This window comes from Mytilus californianus, unplaced genomic scaffold, assembly GCF_021869535.1.
Source record: "Mytilus californianus isolate M0D057914Y unplaced genomic scaffold, xbMytCali1.0.p SCAF_3, whole genome shotgun sequence".
In the NCBI taxonomy this organism is placed as follows: Eukaryota; Metazoa; Mollusca; class Bivalvia; order Mytilida; family Mytilidae; genus Mytilus; species Mytilus californianus.
The window spans coordinates 52,725,096-52,731,095 of record NW_026262679.1 but is presented as its reverse complement, the minus strand read 5'-3'; positions in this window follow the sequence as shown (position 1 = coordinate 52,731,095).

Here is a 6,000-nt window from a genome sequence, read left to right as displayed (position 1 = left end):
TTGTAAACCCCATCCAGACCCTCAAGCATAGTACTGACAGAGAAGATGTGAAAGAAGCTCTTGACAAATTTGTCGATAACAAAGATAAGGCAATCTGGAAACTGAAGGGAGTTATTTTTTTTTATCATTGAGGGCATGTCAGAAAGAATCAGAAATATCTTTATTGACCTAACACTTTTATCAGAACAAAGAAGAAAAAAATCACATACTTATACCTTGACTTGTATGTATTGGAATGATTAAGTTGCAATATTATGACAATTCACGCAAATATATATTGCAATGAAAAAAGGTAGAAGTCATAAAGGTATTTCACATAGACCCATTAAGCAGACGTCTACATCCGAAATCATACCACATCCTTTAAATACAACACCAGTGAAGCCATATAACTTATGTTGCATTCAAACAGGATTTTCCGTAAGACATTACCATTGCGTGATCGTGGATAGAAACCAAATTCCATGAAACAATCTTGTCTAACCTACAGGCCTAATTGTTATATGGCGTTCTACAAAACATGCCAAGAAATCCTCGCTTAAAATTCCGGTCGACCTCCCACGGCATCCATTAGTAGTTAAAGATTTGATTTCATTCAATAAATTAATTTATGACCCGCGTGTACGTCTCACTTAAAACACAGCCATATACAAATGGTCAAAATTAATCATCCATGTAATTTGCTCTATGGGATGTTTGCAAAATTTCAACGGAGGCAATTTCTTGGCATGGGAGAAAGGAAGAAAAGACCATTCACAATTTGTCTTACATTTGTTTTTCTCTCTTTCAATTAAATAAAAAAAAATATATAAACCTTTCAGATGTAGAGTTCATAAGAAGGAAATATTCCCTGTGGAACACCCCCACCCCCCCCCCCCTTTTTTGTGCTCTCTATTTTCAACCCTTTAATCTAATTAAAAGTAAAACTTTGATTTCTAACCGATCTATTCATGTACCGGACCGGCAACTTTTTTTATTTAATAAGAAAATCTACAGTGCCGTTATACACATGCATGTTAATTGCTTGGAGTCCCCGCCCGAAAAGAAAGAAATAGTCTAAATCCAAGATACTATATTCCTGAATCACGTGATTTTTACTACGTGGGGCTTAAATTAGAATAAATACCGAATATGGAAAGTGAAACTACAATTCATAACATAAAGTCCGTTGGCAAATAGAAGAAAAAAAAGATTATGTTTGGCAAAGGGTACCGGGGTAATCCTCTTTGTGTTCAAAATATACATGAAATATTTGCCACTGCCCCTTGTCTCGGTTCTATGAATGTTTACCCTGAGTTTTCTATCTGTTACTATCTCTGTACATTAACCTCAGTTTCAGGTATAGAGATGTGATTTTTTTCTGTGACAAGTACTTTTGACCATCAACAAGAACTTGCGGTCATCCGATGTTCAGTACTTCAGTACTTTGATTTTTTATAGTTATGCAAAATTTTCTCATATTTTTTAGTGAAACCATTTTGTAAATAAACGCATCGTTGTCGGAATAAAATTAAAAATATATCTTTTCCTTTTGTCTTGGTACCTCTTTAATAAATAAACATTTTTACAAGCTGACAACACTCTAACTTAATAGTTGACGCACACCAAAGCCATGCACCTATAGCAAATAACTTTGTCAGAAGATAAATAAAACAAATTAAAGCAAAATGATTTGTCCTTTTAATCATTGTAAATAAGAACAAAACATTTGATTATACATATTTAGCACTAGTCTTTACAATTGTTAATTACTTTAAATAAAAAGATTATGATTGAATTTGTTTAATGTTTAATCAGTTGTTATGTGAGTTGGCTCGTGTCGATCGTTTCACTGATATTCGGCAATATCAAAGAAAAACCGGCACGTGCTTAAACATTGTTCAATTACTCATTTATTTGTTGGTTCAGTCTTTTTTTTTTATAAAATTTGGAATTTATGCATTAAATATCAATCTCTACCATAATATAAAAACGATGTACATGAAACAGCACCCCTTCTAGTCCGTAGTGGCATATTATAAGTCTTTAGTGGTTTTTAGACGTATCGCCTGTTTTGCAGCACGCTGAGCTAATTTTCCCGGGGCATGTTTTTCAAGAGCGTGAACAACTATTTAATTTTGAGGGAGGGGGTTCAATCTGATTTTTGGTGGTACATGTACCACGCAAGCATCAAATAAAGGCAAAAAAACCAACTCAGAATTTGTTTCATTTCTCCCTGATCAAAATATATTTCTTCAATGTTGGGAATTTCCGAGTTTATTCTTAAAAAAAGGGGGATTTTCCAGTGTTCAGACTATAACTCAAAAATGCTTTCAGCAGTTCTCATGAAACATTGGTGAATTGTTTATATCTAGTGATGTAAGCTGCTGCCTTTAGAATTTTATAAATTTTACATTTTACATTTCCAAGTTACGGGGTTTTACATATTAAAAAGGGGGGATTTTCCAGTTTTGGACAATGTTTTCAGCAATTCTCATTAAACTTTGGTGAATTGTTTATATCTATTGATGTAAGCTCCCTTTTTGATTTTCATAAATTTTCTTATATGACATTTTGAAGTAATTGAACTTTATTCTTTGTAAATGTGACGCGCATATCATGCGCTCATGGCGCAGCTGTTTATTGAAGGTGGTATGCATATGGTTGCCTATAATTTCTTATTTACATCTATTTTATTTAAATTTAAGGGAATAGTTGTTATTTATATAAACAAATCCCACGTCGATATATAACATGTACAACAATCAAACATCAACCCACGCCAAACTGGATGTAATTGAAAGACATCTAGAGGTCAATATAAAGTCTCGAACAAAAGACAAAATAAGGAAAAATATAGCGAATTTTTTAGAAGAATTATTATTACATGTATTTTCAATATTTAAAATATATCGTTTAAATTTTTTTGAGTTTTAGGTTCCACCTACCATTTTAGAAAACTGGGATTTCATTGCGGCTAGTCTATTAGAGGGGTATTTCATTGGTTGTAGATATGGAATCTTATTTTATCATAAAGTCAGATTTGAACACGACTTGAGGAATGAAGGTGGAGTAAAAGACCAAATGTCAGTTTTAGTCTTATATATGTACGTCAATTTTAGTCTTATATGTGTATACATATATTATTGATTCAGTGGTGATGATAAATAGACACTGACAAGTCTTAGATAACATTTTATAGTTTTGAATGTTTCTTCATCAGTTAACTAAAATTAGGTGGAGGTATGTTCTTATTTCCGACAGAGGGGCACTCAACCTATATCAATTTGTGCATGAAGCGATTGATAGTTGCTAGATACTGAATGATTTTACCACAAATTTGTGAAAGTTTTAACCGGTGTATATATACTTAAAAATAGGATAATAAAATTCATGTCTTTTTCAGGACTTCTGATCCAACCATGTAGTATGGCATGTTTGTGAGATATGGGTTTGGCCGATAGGATGTTCATGAAGGACCTGTAGTACAAAGTATATCACTGGATTGAGCTCTTTGTCTAAGTGTATTATTAAAGTGCTTTGCTTTGAGCTCAGTTCATTGTTATGCAATTCATTCTTTGTGAAATAAAGATTTGACAGACAACTCTCATGTACAAGGAATTGTCAAAGTAGTATCCATTCTATGTACATGTACAATGTAAGTAATAGGGAGATAAAAGCATTTTATTTAGATTTGAACCAAACATTTTTTGTCCATTAGCCAAATTTAAAACAAAGCACAAATTTACCAAACAATGCTACTCGCGCTACTAGCAATATGATGCTAGGTTGTTTTGTTACACTTTATTTTTATACGACCGCAAAAAAATTTTGCGGTCGTAAATTGGTATGACGTTGGCGTTGTCGTCGTCGTCGTCGTCGTCGTCCGAAGACACATTGGTTTTCGCACTCTAACTTTAGTTTAAGTGAATGGATCTCTATGAAATTTTACCATAAGGTTCAATACCACAAAAGGAAGGTGGGGATTGATTTTGGGGGTTATGGTACCAACAGTTAAGGAATTAGGGGCCAAAAAGGGGCCAAAAATAAGCATTTTTGTAACTTCCAGACATAACTTGTGTGTTAGTGTATGGATCCCTCTGACATTGTACCACAAGGTTCCATATCACAAAGGGAATGCTGGGATTGATTTTGGGGGTAATTGCCTCCTAATCTTAGGAATTAGGGGCCAAAAAGGGGCAAAAAACAAGCATTTTTCTAGTTTCATGACAATAACTTGTGTGTAAGTGTATGGATCTTTATGAAATGGTACTATAAGGTTCCATATCACAAAGGGAAATCTGGAATTGAGTTTAAGGGTAATTGCCCAAAACGTTTAGGAATAAGGGGCAAAAAAGGGGCCAAAAATAAGCATTTTTCTAGTTTCCAGACAATAACTTGTGTTCAAGTGTATGGATCTCTCTGAAATTGTACTGCAAGGTACCATACCACAAAGGAAAGGCTAGGATTGATTTTGGGGGTAATTGCCTCAAAATTTTAGGAATTAGGGGCCATAAAGGGGCAAAAAAACAAGCATTTTTCTAGTTTCAGGACAATAACTTGTGTTCAAATGTATGAATCTCTCTGAAATTGTACTGCAAGGTACCATACCACAAAGGGAAGGCTGGGATTGAGTTTGGGGGTGATGAATCATAAGGGGGTTCAAAAAATTTGGGGGGGTTTCCTTTTTTGTCTTTAAAATTTTCCATTTTAAATTGGTTATTTCTGATTTATATATAAAAGCAAATAATAATGATATGGTTTGAATAGGTTAATTAAAATTTTTTAAGTTCTTAGACCACATTCATTCTGTGTCAGAAACCTATGCTGTGTCAAATATTTAATTACAATCCAAATTCAGTGCTGTATCAAGCTTGAATGTTGTGTCCATACTTGCCCCAACTGTTCAGGGTTCGATCTCTGCGTTCGTATCAAGCTGCGCCCCAGCGGAGCATTTTATTATACATCTGTACTGCGCCTACTGACGAATCAGTCCTGAGTGTAAATGGTCATTCAGTATGTTAAAAAAAAAGACCAAAATTTATAAGGCCTATCTGGACTAATTGATTTCTAAAACTATATTTCATTGTACATGTTCAACATTTATTATTCATTTGTTTATTTCTTAATTTGTGTGAATTAACAGTAAATGTTAATTACTACACTTTCATACCACAACAAAACTGCCTTACTGTATTGCCAGGTATCACTTATATTTGTATCCATATAACAAAAAAAATTGAAAAGAGAATATTTTTGCAATACCTTTTCAGCTCACCGGGGCCCAAAGGGCCCCATGTGAGCTTATGCCATCACTTGGCGTCCGTCGTCTGTCGTCGTCGTCTGTCGTCGTAAACTATTTCAAAAATCTTCTCCTCTGAAACTACTGGGCCAAATACCTTCAAACTTTAACTAAATGTTCCTTAGGGTATCTAGTTTATAAATTGTATCCAAAATTTTGATCCATCGACAATCATGGCCGCCATGGCTAAAAATAGAACATAGGGGTCAAATGCAGTTTTTGGCTTATATCTCAAAAACTAAAGCTTTTAGAGCAAATCTGACATGGGGTGAAATTGTTCAATTGGTCAAGATCTATCGGCCCTGAAATTATCAGACGAATCGAACAACCCATTGTTGGGTTGCAGCCACCGAATTGGTAGTTTTAACAAAATTTTGCAGTTTATTTGTTATTATGTTGAATATTATTATAGATATATATAAACTGTAAGCAGCAATAATGTTCAGCAAAGTAAGATCTACAAAAAGATTATATGACCAAAATTGTCAATTGACCCCTTAAGGAGTTATTGCCCTTTAAAGACAATTTTACACAATTTGTTCATCAAGTTTGCTAACATTTAAAAATCTTCTCTGAAATACAGCTGAGCAATTCAGGCTCTTGAGAGCCTCTTGTTCATATTGAATACTATAACTTTTTGGATATTTAGACATATTAAGTAGATGTTCATAATATCCACTTGAAATTTTATCAGATGACTTCTGTAGTTAGTTATGAGT